Genomic DNA, 18,029 nt, shown 5'->3' with positions numbered 1-18,029 from the left:
GAGGAGGAAGGAGAGGGCAGATGCCTCAGAACCTGATAGTTGCTATTTAGGTCCTGATGCAAAATGCGTTCATAGTCTGTAGATGTCATATGTACATAGATAAGGGTAAGCACAGACTTTTCAAAAGTTGCCAAAACTTCTCATAAGAAGAATGGCTCTTCCCATGATCCTCTCCTTCCCTTTGCCATCTTTTCTTTTCCCCTGGAGCTGCCACCATGAAGGTCAAGTTGTACAGTTTTAGCGGGTACAAGGTCTACCCTAGACATGGAAGGCGCTACACCAGGACGGACAGGGAGGTTTTCCAGTTTCTTAATGTAAAGTACAAGTCAGCTTTCCTTTCCAAGAGGGACCGTTAGTAGATAAACCAGATTGTCCTCTACAGAAGAAAGCACAAAAAGGGACATTTGGAAGAAATTCAGAAGAAAAGAAACTGCCAAGCAGTCAGATTCCAGGGGGCCATTAGTGATGCATCTCTTGCTGATCTAATGGCCAAGAGGAATCAGAAATTTGAAGTTAAAGAGGCTCAACGAGAACAAGCTCGCAGGGCTGCTAAGGAAGCAAAATAGGCTAAGCAAGCATCGAAAAAGATCCACAAGGGCGTCCCCTAAGCAAAAGATTGTGAAGCCTGTGAAAGTTTCAGCTCCCCAAGTTGGTGGAAAAATGCTAAGTTGGAAGATCAGATTCTTTGTTTTGTTTTGTTTTTTTTGAGACAGGGTCTCACACTCTGTTGCCCAGGCTGGAGTCCAGTTGCGTGATCTTGGCTCACTTCAGCCTAAACTTCTCCGGGCTCAGGTGATCCTCCCACATCAGCTCCCAAGTAGCTGGGACTATAGCCTCATGCTACTACACCTGGCTAATTTTTAAATTTTTTGTAAAGATGGAGTTTTGCCACATTGCCTAGGCTGATCTCTAATTCCTAGGCTCAAGTGATCTGCCCACCTCAGCCTTCAAAATGCTGGGATGAAAAGCATGAGCCACCATGCCTGGCCCAGCTCAGATTTTAAATAAACATTGTACTATATTAAAAAAGAATGTACAAGTAATACAAATATATAGTTTCTTGTGCTTGTGATCAAACCAATTAACACATCTTTGGAGTCCATTAGAAAATACCTTTTCTCTATATGGGCATGGGAATGGATCTAGCCTCTACCTCAAGGAGTAGAAAGAGTATACAAACCTTCTCAAGGAAAAGGCAGTATGCTCTGTAGCTTTCAGGGCATAATTAGTAGCATATACATCATTTGGAAGATGAAGACGACGTGGACACAGAGTACCAGGATTTAGAATAATTTAGAAGGGAAAAGATTGTATCAGGCAAGAGAAAATCTATTAATGATTTTCTTTAATGATCTTACCTAAGCCTGATGAAAGTGTCAAGTCACCCCAAAGCTTTCAATTAGGTTGAACAATATGAAATTGTCAATATTCAACTGTTTTTGACCTACAAAGCTGCAGACAGTGGTGTGGCAGGTGCCCTAAATTGGCTGTCTGAAGTCCTTGCAGGAACTAGGGGTGGGAGGGTAGAGGGGGTGCCCAGGTGGCTAGGACATCTAGGCCCAATGAGGAGCTGGCACAGATGGGTCAAGGGCAGCCTGATGGCATACATAAGCAGAGGGCAGCTTTTCTGTCTGCATGAAGCATAAATTTACATCAGAGCATCTAAATGGCTGAGAGCCCACTTGGTCTCCTCCCACAGATTGGGCTGCACGGCAGTTCATTTCCCTAGAATCTGCAAACTTCTGCAGAGGCTATGGCCTTCCGTCTGCCACAAGCTCCCAGGAGTCCTGCAGGAACCAAGGCAACCAGCAAGCTGCTGCCTGCGCAGAATACCAAACAGCAAACAGCAGTGCAGGCTCCCATCCCTCTGCCGCGGCTGGCTTCCCTGGCATTAGCTCTGTCCTCCAAGAGCCCTTTCTTTTCCTCCACTGTGGCTTTTCTACAAACCCACTTGTTACCAGGTGGCAGAAATACACCCACAGTTCAACAATATGTTTCTAAAACCTTCTCCATGACAACGCAGAGCAATGAGCAGGCTGCCAGATCAGAGCCAGCCAGAGAGGGGCCCTGGGGGCAGACAGTATAGAAACAGCACAGAGCAGCCAGGGATGCCAGAATTCTGCTTTGGCAGTAAGGCAGCCTGGGGGCTAACACCCCAAATTCTGGGACAGTGGTCAGGAGACCAAGTAGACCAAGGAAGCAGTGAATATATGTCTATGGATGCCTAACAATGATGATTTATAAACCTTTATTACAACACAGAAGCCAAATGGTTCAGAGCAGCTTGAACTTTCTTTCTCCTTGAAAGATCTTTTGGCCAGGTGCGGTGGCTCATGCCTGTAATCCCAGCACTTTGGGAGGCCGAGGTGTGCAGATCACTTGAGGCCAGGAGTTTGAGACCAGCATGGCCAACGTGGCAAATACAACTAAATCTAAATACTACTAAAAATACAAAAATTAGCCAAGCATGGTGGCACACATCTGTAATCCCAGCTACTCAGGAGGCTGAGGTGGGAGAATTTTCTTCAACCCGGGAAGTGAAGGTTGCAGTAAGCCAAGATCGCACCACTGCACTCCAGCCTGAGTGACAGAGTAAGACTCCATCTCAAAAGAAAGAAAGGAAGGAAAGAAGGCAAGGCAAGGCAAGGAAAGGAAGAGAAAGAGAGAGAGAAAGAAAGAAAGAAGAAAAGAAAGAAGGAAGGAAGGAAAGAAAGAAAGAAAGAAAAATAAATTAGAGAGAGAGAAAGGAAGGAAGGAAGGAATAAAGAAAGAAAAAGGAAGGAAGGAATAAAGAAAGAAAAAGAAAGGAAGGAAGGAAGGGAGGGAGGGAAGAGAAGGAAGGGAAGGAAAGAAAGGGCCGGGCGCAGTGTCTCACGCCTGTAGTCTCAGCACTTTGGGAGGCTGAGGCGGGGGGATCACGAGGTCAGGAGTTCGAGACCATCCTGGCTAACATGGTGAAACCCCCATCTCTGCTAAAAATACAAAAGATTAGCCGGGCATGGTGGCACATGCCTGTAATCCCAGCTACTTGGGAGGCTGAGGCAGGAGAATCACTTTAACCCAGGAGGCAGAGGTTGCAGTGAGCCAAGATTGCACCATTGCACTCCAGCCTGGCGACGGAGCAAGACGCTGTTTCAAAAAAAAAGAAGGAAGGAAGGAAAGAGGAGAGAGGAGACAGAAAGTATGAGAAACCACCAACAAAGAAAGACATGGGTTTTTCAATGGGCTGCCATTGCCTTGTGATGGGACAAACTATTTATAAATCAAAATATTGCCAGGCAGCTGGGTGTGGTGGCTCACACCTGTAATCCCAGCACTTTGGGAGGCCAAGGCAGGGTGATCACCTGAGATCAGGAGTTCAAGACCAGCCTGGACAACATGGTGAAACCCCGTCTCTACTAAAAATAAAAATTAGCTGGGTGTGGTGGCAGACACCTGTAATCCCAGCTACTCGGGAGGCTGAGGCAGGAGAATTGCTTGAACCTGGGAGACGGAGGTTGCAGTGAGCTAAGATCACGCCATTGCACTCCAGCCTGGGTGACAGAGTGAGACTCCACCTCAAAAAAAAAACAAAAAAATATTGCCAGGCATGATGGCTCACTCTTGTAATCCCTACACTTTGGAAGGTCAAGGCAGGAGGATTACATGAGGCCTGCAGTTCAAGATCGGCCCGGGCAACGTAGTGAGACCTCATCTCTATCAAAAATAAAAAATTAGCTGGGCATGGTGAGATGCACCTCTAGTCCTAGCTACTCGGAAGGCTGAAGCAGGAAGATTGCTTCAGCCCAGGAGTTTGAGGGTACAGTGAGCCGTGATTATGCCACTCCACTCCAGCCTGGGCAACAGAGCAAGATCCTGTCTCAAAAACAAAACTAAACAAAATGGGGTACTTAAGGCTCTGAGCTCCAGCCTGGGATCAGAAGGATATATTAATGTCAGATGCATTGAAATTAGACCCTCTGCCACCAGTCAGGGCATCAAGCAAATCCAAACTCAGGGAATCTTGAGCCACCTGTCCTTGTTCTCCTGGGATTTTCAAATAGGCCTAAGGCTCCCACCATCTCTATTCCGCTGGACTCTTCTGATGGGTTCATTGCCGAGCTCCTGCTCTGATGTCAACACCAGTTCTCACTGCAGGGCAAGTGAATAGACAACCTCCTTGTGTGGTCACTTACTCTCCACACAAACAGAACACACAAGGGAAGGACCCCAGGCACCCCAGCTTTGGTTCTGGAGTAGCTCATGGCTGCAGCTATTCTAGGTTACATCGCATTATTTTTAGTCTCCTAAATTGCAGGATCAGCTACAGAACTTGCAGTGCCCAGGACAAAATGAAAATGCATGGTCTCTCATTTAAAAATTATTAAGAATTTCAAGATGGACAGCAGAACATTAAAGCAAGGGTGGGCCCTTCTAAACTCAGGGCCCTGCGTGACTACACAGGTGACAGCCTTCGGGAAGCCAGCCTACCAAATCATTGTACCTGGTAGAAGAGGCTGTAGACAAGTCACCAGGAGATAACATTTCTGGAGTTTTTAACTTTGAGATTGATTAGGATTTTTCAGTTGCAAAACCAGACTTGCATTGGACAAAATGAAAAAATTCAGACACTCCCTTTTGTTATGTCTTTCTTTATCTAATTCCTGTTCTGATCCTTCTCTACACATGAGAACAAGGGTTAGCGAGTGTTTCTTTAGGACCATCTGACATGGATGGCAGGACACAACCTTTCCCAAAGTGGGAAAAGCTGGTTTCTCCCCATTCACTAAGAATCAGCCCTCTCACAAAATTGTATCAAATCCAGAAAACCCTGGCCTTTGGGTCAACTTGGGCAAATCACATAATTTCTCTGAGCCTCATTTTCCTCATCTGTAAAGTGGGGACAATAATGATACCTACCAGGCTGGGTGTGGTGGCTCACTCCTGTAATCTCAGCACTTTGAGAGGCCAAGGCAAGGAGGATGGCTTGAGGCCAGGAGTTCAAGACCAGCCTGGGCAACATAGCAAGACCCAGTCTCTACCCCTAAAAAATTTTTAACAACAAAAAACGGTATCTACTGCACAGGTTGTCATGAGGACTAAATGAGAAAAAGCATGCAGAGAAAATAGCACAGTGCCTGGCACATACTATGTGCTCAATAAATAGCTTTCTTTTTGAGACAGAGTCTCGTTCTTGTCACCCAGGCTGGAGTGCAGTGGTGTGATCTTGGCTCACTGCAATCTCCGCCTTTCAGATTCAAGTGACTCTCCTGCCTCAGTCTCCAGAGTAGCTGGGATTACAGGCATGCGCCACCTCACCCAGCTAATTTTTGTATTTTTAGTAGAGACAGTTTAACCACGTTGGCCAGGCTGGTCTCAAACTCCTGATCTCAGGTGATCCACCCACCATCTAAACCCAAAGCACTGGGATTAGATGTGTGAGCCACCACGCCCTGCAACAAATAACTTTTATTATTACTTTCATCATTACTTTTAAGTAGGTGATTCTAAAATTTGAGCTATGTTGAAATAAAGGTAACCACAAGCTAAACTATTACTTTTAGTTTCACCCTCAGAAAGAATGTGCTGGAAGGGATGCAGAGAGGCTGACTGGGGGTGTCCACGTTCAACCCAGATCACAAAGCCTAACAGTCCACTAGGGTGGGATCAGCGACCTTTAATTAAGCTCCCGAGTTGTCCCTCCTTCCCAAAGCTGAATAAAGGCAGGTTCCTTTTCAATTCACAGACAAAATTAAGTCAAAGCATAAAGCTGTCTTACTTTTAGATTTTCCGCTATGGTATTTTTTTCTCAAGAACTTTAAAGTCTAAGACCACATAAATTCAAGACTTCAAGGGCTTTGTTACCTGAACAGGTTTAAGTAAGATGAACACGAACTTTGAAGGTGACCCTGCATCAACATTGGCTAATGTAAGCAGAGGGTATTAGTGGCCCCCAAGATTCCCCTGTTTGATGGGCCTCTTTGAAGGTGACCTCCCCTCCTGCCCCATCTCACCCTGTGCTCTACTGGGGAGGAAATATGAGATGACCCATCAAAGACAGGACTGCGGAGAACAGCACCACTATCAAAGGTCTCCGCAAATGTGAGAGCTTCTGGTTCTACCATCAAGGACAGTTAAACCACCATAATTACCTGGTTGCAGTAGAGGGCATGCCTGAGTCAAATAGGAGGTCTGAAGCTTCTCCCCCTGAGTTAGCACTTTGCTTTTTCTCAAAAGCACCAGTCTTACTCTTCTTAGGCAACAGGACAGAGAGCTCCTGCTCTGGGGCAAACTTCACCCACAAAAATCTGCTTACATGGCCGGGCATGGTGGCTCACGCCTGTAATCCCAGCACTTTGGGAGGCCGAGGCGGGCAGATCACTTGAGGTCAGAAGTTCCTAACTAGCCCGGCTAAAATGGTGAAACCACATCTCTACTAAAAATACAATAAAATTAGCTGGGCATGGGATTAGGCAGACACCTATAATCCCAAATACTTGGGAGGCTGAGGCAGGAGAATTGCTTGAACTCGGGAGGCAGAGGTTGCAGTGAGCTGAGATCACACCACTACACTCCAGCCTGGGCAACAGAGTGAGACTCCTTCTCAATTAAAAAAAAAAATCTGCTTACACCTCCAGCTGAGGGTGGCTGGCCCCACTGAGCCCTCAGGAGAGCTGCCTTGGTTTCCAGCCCTCCTGAGCAGTGAGATCACAACTGTGTGTATTTGGAGGTTAGTTTAGGAGTGTGGATGACGTTGTGCATTCAGTCCCCAAAGCAGAGGCTGATGGGTGGTGAGGCCAGCCCACTGTCCTCTTCTGAACCCTCAGGTTAAAACGAAAGCCACTGTCTGCAGAAAGAACCCCAAAAGAGGGCCTGGAAAAAGAGAAGGAAGCACTAATAAAAAGCAGCAGCATCTAACTGCTGCCAAGGGCAATGCGCTCAAGAAATGTCTTCAAGGAAAGGCTGGCTGGGAGCCAGAGCCCTGGCTTTCAGAGTTGGCTGCAAGACCTTGGTCCTTGTAGGCTGCATAGCACCTTCTACACAATGACCAGAGAAGTCCACCAGGACTGCTCCATCCCAGATTCGTTTCTTTGTTTCTTTGTTTGTTTGTTTGTTTGTTTGTTTTGAGACAGGGTCTCACTCTGTCACCCAGGCTGGAGTGCAGTGGTGCAACTATGGCTCACTGCAGCCTCAACTTTCTGGGCTCAAGCGATCCTCCCACCTCAGCCACCCAAAGTGCTGGGATTACAGGCATGAGCCATTAAGCCCAACCCCATCCCGGATCTGTAAATAGACCTCTGTAGCTGTGTATAAATTGAAAAAGTTTGCATGCCTTTTCCAATTACATTTGATCTGTGAATCCTCTCCCCACCCCACCCCTGTTTTTTTTTTAACCAAAGCCTCTGTTTTTGCCTAGGTTTTCAAGGCAAAAATAGTCTAGTGGGGGCAACTGCTACTACACTTCATGGACCTGGTCAAATACTACCAGGTCTCACACTGGGGTGGGATTCTGCTAATAACTATGGACTTACAGAAATATACTCACATAGACTGGTGTCCAGCACTGGGCCAGGCCTTGGCCATAGTCAACAAGGCCCCTTGGGGAAGGCTTCTTTCCAGGGTCTGCTCTGGCCAACTGGACATGGAAGAAAGCCCTGGGTGTGTTTGGAGGAAGGGAGAAAAAAAAATGGGAATTGTTCTTTTGTTTTTGCTGGAGATCAAGCAGGTGGAAGTGCTTAAGATCCCTTTAGGCAAGAACTAAGGCAGTTTGTAAGCGTGTGGCACTATCATCGATTTATTCAACATTTACTGAGTGCCTACTGTATTCCTGTTCCTGAGAAAACCGCGCAGATGAGACCATGGTCCCTTCCTCATGGTGCTCCTAGTCTTGTGGGGCTTGCAGACATGAGGACATGAATGAAGGCTCACAGGAAGCGCTGGTCTTGGAGGGTCAGAGATGGTGAAGTGACATCTAAGTCAAGGTGGGAGAATGAGCAGAGGCTGAGAAGAGGCTTTTCTCTTGCATACTAATCTACAGGTAGGTGAATGGTCCAGGCTGGGAAGATAGTCCCATGTCAAGAGGTTGTCTGGGGCCCATTGCCATTTTCTAGGGTGTTTTCCTCATTTGTATGATCAAAGCTAACAGACCAGCACCACTCCCACATTCCAGGAAGAAAGATGGAAATTGTGGAAGGCAAACAATTTCTTCTTGAAGAAGCTAGACACGTCACTTTTGCTTGCATCATTCCTCTGGCCAGAGCTTAGTCATGTGGCAACTCCTGGCTGAAAGGGAGGCTGGAATATATAGTGTCTAACTAAGTAGCCATGTGTCTAACTAAAACTAAGAGGGAAGAAGGGGAGATGGGCACTAGTGGCAATTAGAAATCTCTGTCACAGGAGGGGAATAATGGTCTATGGAATTGCATGGTCAAGGGCAAGAGACACAAGAGAACAATGAAGCTGGGGAGGGATGTGCTAAGCCTTATATCAAGTGCCTTCTTTTCTTTCTTTCCTTCTTTCTTTCTTTTTTTTTTTTTTTTTTGACAGAATCTTGCTCTGTTGCCCAGGCTGGAGTGCAGTGGTGCAATCTTGACTCACTGCAACCTCCGCCTCCTGGGTTCAAGCAATTCTTCTCTCTCAGCCTCCCAAGTAGCTGGGATTACAGGCACGCATCACCAGGCCCAGCTAAGTTTTGTATTTTTAGTAGACATGCAGTTTTGCCATGTTGGCCAGGCTGGTCTTGAACTCCTGACCTCAGGTGATCCGCCCGCCTCTGCCTCCCAAAGTGCTGGGATTACAGGCATGAGCCACCACACCTGGCCAAGTGCCTTATTTCCATTATTTCACATAAACCTCACAATCCTATAAATAATGGTTGTTACTATTTTCATTTTGCAGAACAGGACAGTGAAGGTCAGAGAGGTTTGTTGATTTAGCCAAAGTCACCCAGCCATAATGGTGAAATCAAGATATTAATCTAAGTAAGTCCCCCTGCTCCAGAGTTGCTGGTTTCTCCATAAGCCTACACTTCCTCTCCGTAAAGCTACCTACGATGCCATGGGAGATCCAGGCGTCACTGGCAGAATGGTGTCATCAGTGGGGCACTGCAGGGGATGAATGAAGACTATGAGGTAGGGAGGGGATTGGCAACAGTCAGGAGGCAAATCCAAGAAGCAACACCTGACAAAGCCAAACAGTTGTGAGTCTAAGGGAATCCAAGTTCAGATTCCAGTTTTGAGTCTAAGGGAATACATGTTCAGATTCTACTTTGAGACCATTATTCCTAGTAGTTGAATCTTAGATTTGTGAGGAACCTTTCAAGATACTCAGATGTGAGGATGATCTTGACCCTCAAATTGATTAACAAGATGACTTTGATCATCAACAGACATCCGGTCCCATCTCCACCCAGAGCAGGAGCCCCTCCCACAGCACGCCTGATGGTTACTCATCATTTCCAACCCAAAGCATTTCAGCGTTGGGGACCTCACCGCTTCTCCAGCCAGTATCTCTGTCAGACAGCTCCAGTTACCCACGTGCCCTTCTAAATGGTCCAGAACAAGCGGAAATGGATTCCATACAGGTGTAGAGTTCGAGGAGACCCAGCTATCCATTTACGTTGAATACATGTGTGTTTAATCCATCAATCCACAGATTGAAGAGTTCAGGGAGATTAGGGTTCCATCCACCAAGGCCAAGACAGTGTGATTCTCTATTCAGGGCATTCCTCTTCACTGCGATTGTCCCAGGGCTGCGTGAGCCTGAGACCCTGGGCTGTGTGAGTCCAGGCAGCATTTCTCACCTCTGTGAATGTTAGGCATATTCATTACTCCTTTCACTCTGCAGCCTCACAGCCACAACCTTGAAGAAAATTCCCTCTAAAACTTGCAATAAATTGGCCTATGAATAATTCAGTGTTGCTCCTGACTCAGGGGAAGTATTCTGTTTCTGATGCCTCTTCACCTAGAGAAACAATAGCTAGCACACTACAGGGATGCATCACCTAGATTTGAGTAAATGGAAGGGAGGAAAAAGGAAGGGAAGGAAAGATAAAAGAAGACAGGGAGGGAGGGAGAAAGAGAGAAGGAAAGACACAGGATAAATTTCCTCCTTTAGGTGGTCTTAGAAGCTCCCAAGGACTTTAGCTCATGCTGGGTAACAGGCCCTGAGGAAAGAGTTGTGACCAGGTTGTGGGAGCTGCCTTGGTGACAGGTCACCCTGCCTCCTACGGCAGCTGCAGGGGTATAAGAATTGAATGTGGAGCTCATTCACTATAGAACCATCAACTGAAATAGGAACTTAGAGCCAGTGTGCAAAGCTCCTCCCAGGACGGCCAAAGACCACCCCCACTTTGGCCCAGCATCGCTTCAAGACTCAGAAATGCAGAAGGGGAGAGGAAACAGGTGTGGACTTGGGTCAGATGTTCCAGCCCCAATTCTGCCTTTTGTGGCAGTGAGAGCATGGGAGGGTCCCTAGTGCATGTTGTGGGATGAGGACAGGATCATGGGATCTGGCCAGAAACTGTATCCTCCACTCCTGTCCCATCATAGGGTGGGCAAATGCAAATTATTTATTACTGAAAATTTTTGCCTGGGTGGACCAGGCTGTCCCATGTAAGAGATTCCTTAATGTAGGCTGGGGGGCTCACCTAAGTAGGCTATGTTTCTTTTCTCCTGAAACCCAAACCAACTTAACACTCCCTTAGTAAGGAAAGGTGAGTTCAATAAAAATCACACCAAGGAAAAGCGAGCAAGACTTTCTGTGCAAAATCCACGCTGAGTAGGCGCAATCCACCCACCTCACACTCACACAGAAAGGGAAGTCCCAAGGCATGGCAGAAGAGCCTTCCCCTCACCCCGCACCGTGGTCACCCTCCCCACCATGCAGGCCGAGAACATTATCTCCTCCCCAGGTGGAGGTACTGGGGAGATACCTGAATGACTTACACCTGGCATCATTCTGGTCCTCAAGGATTGAAGACGAGGGTGGTCAGGGCTCGGCAGAGTGGGATTTCAAGGTTCTCCTGAGGCCAGCACTCACTGACCTCTAGTTCCTCATCTCTTTTTTTTTTTTTTTTTTGAGACGGAATCTCACTCTGTCACCCAGGCTGGAGTGCACTGGTGCGATCTCGGCTCACTGCAACCTCCACCTCTGGGTTTAAGCGATTCTCGGGCCTCAGTCTCCCGAGGAGCTGAGATTACAGGCATGCACCACCACGCTCTGGTAATTTTTTTGTGTTTTTAGTACAGATAGGGTTTCACCATATTGGTCAGGCTGATCTCGAACTCCTGACCTCAAATGATCCACCTGCCTCTGCCTCCCAAAGGGCTGGGATTACAGGCATGAGCCACCACACCCAGCCTATTTCCTCATCTTTAAAATGAGAATTGTAAAAGCACCAGCCCTGTTACCTCAAGGGGTGACTGGGGAGTAAGCTAAGGCAGTGGGGGTGACAGTATGTCATGGACAGCAAGGAGCCTCACAGTCACACACCCCAGCTGCACCTGGCTCCTGGGAGGCACACACTGTGTATGAAATGCAGTCCCTGCCTGCAGGCTGCTTAAATGCTAGTCAAAAACAAAACACTCTAGGGACACCCTGAGGAAACAGTACAAGATGGCCGAATACCAATACAACCTGGTATTGGTTCATGCAGATGGTGTGTGCAGTTAGCACGATTGTTCTAGAAGACTCCCACAGCTTTCTCCAATCGGGCGCCTGGCATTCTCTGTGCTTGGTAGGGTCACCAAGACTCCCAGCCTGGTCCTTGACTCTGCAGCTCCAAAAACCCTTTCAGAAACTGCTGTATCCTGGGAAAGGCTTGTGCCAGCCAGCCCCCCAGTCCAGAAAGCCAATGCATTCTTTACAGTGGAAGAGCACCCCTTCATTTGCACAGAGCACACATCTTTCTGGGATGTAAATCCATTCAAGGAACAGAGTAAGAGACCAGAAGTCTTCCTCATAAAAAGAATGAACCTAGAGGGTGCTGGTCAACCTCCCCTGGTGTCATTTTGCTCCAGCACAAGTGCATAGTGATCGCCTCCCACACCCTTCCCACCCAGAGCGTCTTTCTCTCTGGGTCCACTGGGGGGTCCTGAGTCCTCATTTGGACCAAACAGTTACTCTCCTGACAGTCTTTTATCTCTCCTTTTTCTGTCCTGCATGAACCATTCTGCCAGGAAAACAAGGAGCAGGTTAGAACGCAGCTTACCTGGTGTGGTTCCTACTTTAGACATTGGCCTCCTTAACAAGACTGACAGTGAGCCGAATCTCCAAGTTCCTCCCCACCTCCCCCGACCCCAGACCCAGGCTTCCAGCCCCAGGGAGCACCATTCCCTTCTGTGATGGGCTGGACTGCGGCCACTGTCCCAAGGACCAACACTGCTCTTCAGGGGAGGCTCCATCCTCCACAGCCAGGGAACTTATAGCAGACAATCTGCTAGGTCCTGGTTCTCAACATTTTTAGCTCACATCCCACCCACAAAAATTCTGTCAAGCTTTACTACCTGTGGTTTGAATGACAAAAACATTGAATAATAATCCTTATTATTATTTATATGAGACAGGGGTTTGCTATGCTGCCCAGGCTGGTGTCGAACTCCAGGGCTCAAGGAATCCTCCCACCTCAGCCTCCCTAGTAGTAGGATTACAGGCACGAGTCACCACACCCGGCTAATTATTATTTTAAATTATATTAGAATACTGGAGGTATTTTCAAACGCTGCTGTACCAGGTCCACATGCTGACACCCCACCCCTACCCACTCCCAGGAGAACATTCCCTTCCACTCCCACCTTGTCGTGAACCGCTGTTTTGGAGTGATCCCTTCAAATGGACCTTCCTGCTCATGCTAGTGAATCAATTCCGCCAGCATCCGGAGTGCCAGGCTCTGTACTGATGTAGCTCAGCCTGTTTGTGGGTGGAGTGGGGGTGGGAAGAGGCAGTTTCCAAAGAAATCACCGCCACAAAATTCAATAGCTAAAGAGTGAGGATTTTTCTTTTTTATTTGTTTTTTAAATTTTCACTATTATTATTGTTTTAGAGGCGGGTCTCGCTCTGTGGCCCAGGCTGGAGTGCAACAGCTCGATCATAGCTCACTGTAGCCTCGAACTCCTGGGCTCCAGTGATCCTCCTACCTCAGCCTCCTGAGTAGCTGGGACTACATTTCATTTTTTGTAGAGATCTCCTTATGTTGCCCAGGCTGGTGGAGCAAGGATTTTTCTAATTCTGCTTTTGAATTCTGAGGATGGCTCTGGATTGAGGGATAGCACCCCTGTGAGCATAAGAATATCTAGTGAGCTATAGAAGGAAGATAATCTTGGAGCGCAGCTGGACCTGCGCAGGGAGCCCAGAGAGCGGGGGGCCGGCGCCTAGCGCCCCCTGGCGGGACTGCGCGGTGCGGCGAGGGAGGGGCACGCGGAACCCGCCCGCGGCCAAGGGACCCCAGCCCTCCGCCTCCAGCTCTGCGGTCTGCACGAAGCGCGCATTTACCCCAGCACAAATTCCTGCAGACGACTGACGCTGCGTGCCACCTCACTCACCAGGCAGACGAGAACCTGGAGGCCTGCAACCAATGGTGTCTCTTTCCGGAGGTCCCTGGGGGCGTTCTCGCTGTTGATTATCCCGTGGAACCCGCAAGGCTTTGTCTGTGCTGCCAGTGAGACAATGAGTGCTGAGCCTCACCGGCGTTGGATGTGAAGGAAGGCGGCCGTGTCTCGCCCACCCTGGCAAGGCCACACGCGTGTCCCAGCGTGGGATGCGGGGCGCGGGGAGCCAGCCTCTGCGAGGAGATGAGGTCCTCGGGCGCAGACAGCAGCAGCCACTGGGTGGGGTTGAGACAAGCCCAGGAACAGGGGTGGGGGAAGCGGCCAAGACAGGATTCCAGGAGAAGGGGCGGCCAGGCAAAGCACCTCCCCTCCCCTCAGGAGTGCATCGGAGTTGAGCGGTAGGGAGGTAAACCTCGCAGGCGTGGATGATCAAAGTCAGATCTTTTAGCATTAATCTCACATTTTTATGCTTATTTATTTATTTATTTATTTATTATTTTTTGAGACAGAGTCTCGCTCTGTCGCTCAGGCTGGAGTGCAGTGGCGTGATCTCGGCCCACTGCAACCTCCACCCTCCAGGTTTAAGCAATTCTCTGCCTCAGCGTCCGGAGTAGCAGGAATTATAGGCGCATGCACCACGCCCGGCTGATTTTTTGTATTTTTAGTAGAGACAGGGTTTCACCATCTTGGCCAGGCTGGTCTTGAACTCTTGACCTCGTGATCCGCCCACTTCGGCCTCCCAAAGTGCTAGGATTATAGGCGTGAGCCACCACGCCCGGCCTTATGCTTATTTTTTAAAAGGCCACAAATTAGCATTGAGAACCTCTGGGCCGCAGCAGGATAGTCTTAGGGCAGAGGCTGGGAAATGTGGCCTTGCAAGGAGGTCAACAATGGGGAGAGCAGAAACTTGTCTCTGGGGACCCACGGTACCTGGTCTATATTATCCATCTCCCTTTTGTCATTCCTTGGGCATCCTGGTTTTGAGCAAATCAGCCTTGTTCTCAATCTCCATGGCAGCTGGTCTTGTTGGGGTGCACCAGGGTTAGACCACTGTCCTGGCTCCTCTCTCACTCCCTTGATGATCTCATCTGCTCTCATAGTTTAAATACCATCAGCATGGGATGACTCCCAAATTTCTATCTGCATCCCGGGTCTCTCTCCAAACCAGGCTTATATACCCAGTTACCTACCTGATATATCCACCTGGATGTCTAGCAGACATCTCAAACTCAACATGTCCAAAACTGAAACAGCTGATCTTTTCACCTCTACCTGCTCTACCGGCAGCCTTCCTCATCTCAACTGACGGCAACTCCATTCTTCCCTGCCAGAATCTTAAGAGTCATTTTTCACTCCTCTCTTCCTTTCACACTCCTTGTCCAATTTGTTATGAAGTTCTGTGGACATTACCTTCCACATATGTACAGAATCTGACATCTCACTGCCACCATTCTTATCACTATGGTCTCAGCCACCATCATTCCTTATCTGGATTTCTGTAGAAGTTTCCTAGCAGGTCCTTCTGTTTCCTACCTTTACTCCCATGGCCTAGTCTCAATACAGTACTGGGTGGTCATTTAGAACATAAGGCCGATCATGTGGTCCCTCTGGTCAACCTCCCTGCGATGGCTCCCATTTCTCTTGGAGGAAAAGCCGAAGGCCTTACCTGGTCTACAAGGCCCTACAGGACCGAGTCCTATCGCTTCTCTAACCTCACCTCTCACTATTGTCCTCCTTGCTCTGCCCACTGCAGCCACAGTGGACTCTTTGCTGTTCCTCCCACACGCCGGGCACATTCCTGCCCCAAGGTCTTTGCTGTAGCCACACCACTGCCTGGAGTGCTCTTCCCAGATATTCTAATTCTCACCTCCTTTAATTCTATGCTCAAATCTCACCTTCTCAATGAGGCTTGGTATGGACTGAATTGTGTCTGCCCTCCAAATTCCTATGTTGAAGACTGAAAAGAAAGCAAATCTCAAGAACCCCCAAATCACCACATCAAAGAGAAAAGTCAAGCTGAGAACTGCATCAGGCAAACCTGCCTCCCATTTTATTCCTAAATAATAAGATAGTTACAAAGGTAAAAAAGCTACATACCTCCCCCACAATTTCCTCATTAGGAAATTCTGGGGCCCCAAGATTTTTACGCTGAAATGGATCTGCTGAATTTTACCCGGACAATGTGAATGGATAACCTATCTTCACAGGCATGGGACAAATGACAGAACTCTAAGTCATCCCTCTGCTCACTTGAGACACATGCATATCTGATTGCTTCCTCTGATGTAAAAATGCAGATTCACTGAGCTAGACATGGCATAGGGACTATTCCTCTACCACCCCTCCGCCCCCCTCCCCCCATCCCGCCTCATGTAAATTATGTATTCAGTGAAAGGCTCATCAAAGACACAAAAGAAGTCTGGGCACGGTGGCTCACGCCTATAATCCTAGCACTTCAGGATGCTGAGGTGGGCAGATCACTTGAGGTCAGGAGTTTGAGACCTGCCTGGCCAACATGGTGAAACACTGTCTCTACTAAAAATACAAAAATTAGCCAGACATGGCGGTGGGCACATGTAATCCCAGCTACTCAGGGGGCCGAGGCAGGAGAATCACTTGAACCTGGGAGGTGGAGGTTGCAGTGAGCTGAGATTGTGCCACTGCGCTCCAGCCTGGGCGACAAAGTGAGACTCCATCTCAGAAAAAAAAAAATAAATACAAAAAATTAGCCGGGTGTGGTGGTGCATGCCTGCAATCCCAGCTACTTGGGGTGCTGAGCCACGAGAATTGCTTGAACCCAGGAGGTGGAGGTTGCAGTGAGCCGAGATCATGCCACTGCATTCCAGCCTAGGGGACAGAGTGAGACTCTGTCTCATAAAAAAAAAAAAAAAAAAAAAAATTGATTGAGACCTGTTTCAAGTTCTTTTTGGTTTAAGAGCCCAACCCACAATGTGATGATGTTTGGAGATAGGGCCTACAAGAGGTAATTAGGGTTAAGAGAGGTCATGGGGTGGGGCTTCATACCATAGAGCTGGTATCCTCATAGAAGTGGAAGAGACACTGCAGCGCTGTCTGCATAAGCCAGCACAAAGAAACGGGCATGTGAGCACACAGCGAGATGGCAGCCACCTGCAAGCCAGGAGAAGAGGCGTCAGGATGAAACCTGCCTCGACAACACCTTGATCTTGGATGTCCAGCCTCCAGAACCATGAGAAATGTTTCCGCTGCTTATGCCACCCAGCCTGGGGCATTTGTTATGGCAGCTCTAGCTGACTAAGACAAGGCTGATCCTGCCACTCTATATGCTATTGCCACCTGTCCCACCCTTCTTCCTAGGGCTCCCAAACTCCCTTCCTTGCTCTACCTTTTCTATTTACAATAGCTCTTAAGGCCTTTAGATATATATTATATAATATTTTTTCTATATACATTGTGTATTGTCCATCTCCCCTGCCAGAACATAAGCTTCATGAGGGCAGGGATTTCTGTTTGGTTCACTAATGTATCCAAGTGCCTGGAACAGTAAGTTTCTGGTGCATAATGGCCATTCATTAAATCTTTGTCAGATGAAGGAATGAATCCTTCTCAAAGAGGCAAAAGGAAGCAAGGAGAGGGGTTTTAATTTATCTTAGAGCTGCTAATCTTTAAAGGGGAAGTCCATCCAGGGGATGGACAGAAGGGCTGAGCAGGCCTGGCTGTGGCCTTAGGCACGCAAAGGGCTCAGGAGACTGGAGACAAGGTCACTTGGCTGGCACCATTCTCATCTGAGAGTCACACATTCCACTGGTTCTCTGGTGGAAGCAGGAAGACATTCCGAACACACAATATGCACAAAGACACAGAGGCAGGAAGCTCTCTGGGAATAGAGATTTGCAGGGAGTGTGAGCAGAGGACAGTGACAGCAACACAGAGTCCAGAGAAGGCAAGATGAGGAGGAGGACTGTCAAGCTCAGGTACTGAACTTTATTTGGCCAGGAATCTGGAGCCGCTGAAGGATTTAAGCAGGGAAGCAAGCTGATGGGATTCACTTGTTTGAAAGATCACTTGGGCAGCAGCTGGAGGAGAATCTGGCCGCAAAGAGACCACTTAGGAGAGGGGGCTACACTTGTCCCAGGTACCTCACGGCAGTGTGCTTTTCCTCATGCCTTGGGAAGAAACGTTAAGCGCAGGCACATACATCTTTGTTAACAGGTAACAGGAAAAGCTAGTGCCAGCCTGCTCCCCGAAACCTCAGGGGAGAGAGGGAAACCCAAACTTGACACCACAAGGTACTTCTACTGACCTCCCTACTCAGAGTGAGATGGACCCCCATAGTCGGGCTTTTCTTTCTTTGGTTCTTAGCAAGAGAGGGACTCATTGACAGGCAAATATGATTCAAAATACTCCAGCCTCAGCGTTTTCCTTGAGACCTTCCCATCAGGCCGTTGCCATGACAACCATTGCTGACCCAGCCTTGAGGAAGCGGCAGCTGGAGCCCAGAAAGGATGTGGTCCTGCTACTGCC

The 18,029-nt window shown here is 48.2% G+C and overlaps 1 pseudogene; it reads left to right on the top strand.

The window, feature by feature from the left end:
• Nucleotides 1–215: 215 nt before the first annotated feature.
• LOC115930544 (large ribosomal subunit protein eL24-like) lies at nucleotides 216–728 on the top strand (annotated as a pseudogene).
• The last annotated feature ends 17,301 nt before the right edge of the window (nucleotides 729–18,029 follow it).

This window comes from Gorilla gorilla, chromosome 15, assembly GCF_029281585.2.
Source record: "Gorilla gorilla gorilla isolate KB3781 chromosome 15, NHGRI_mGorGor1-v2.1_pri, whole genome shotgun sequence".
Lineage (NCBI taxonomy): Eukaryota > Metazoa > Chordata > Mammalia > Primates > Hominidae > Gorilla > Gorilla gorilla.
Note: the sequence above shows the minus strand (reverse complement) of the source record. Positions and strands in the feature narration are given on the sequence as shown.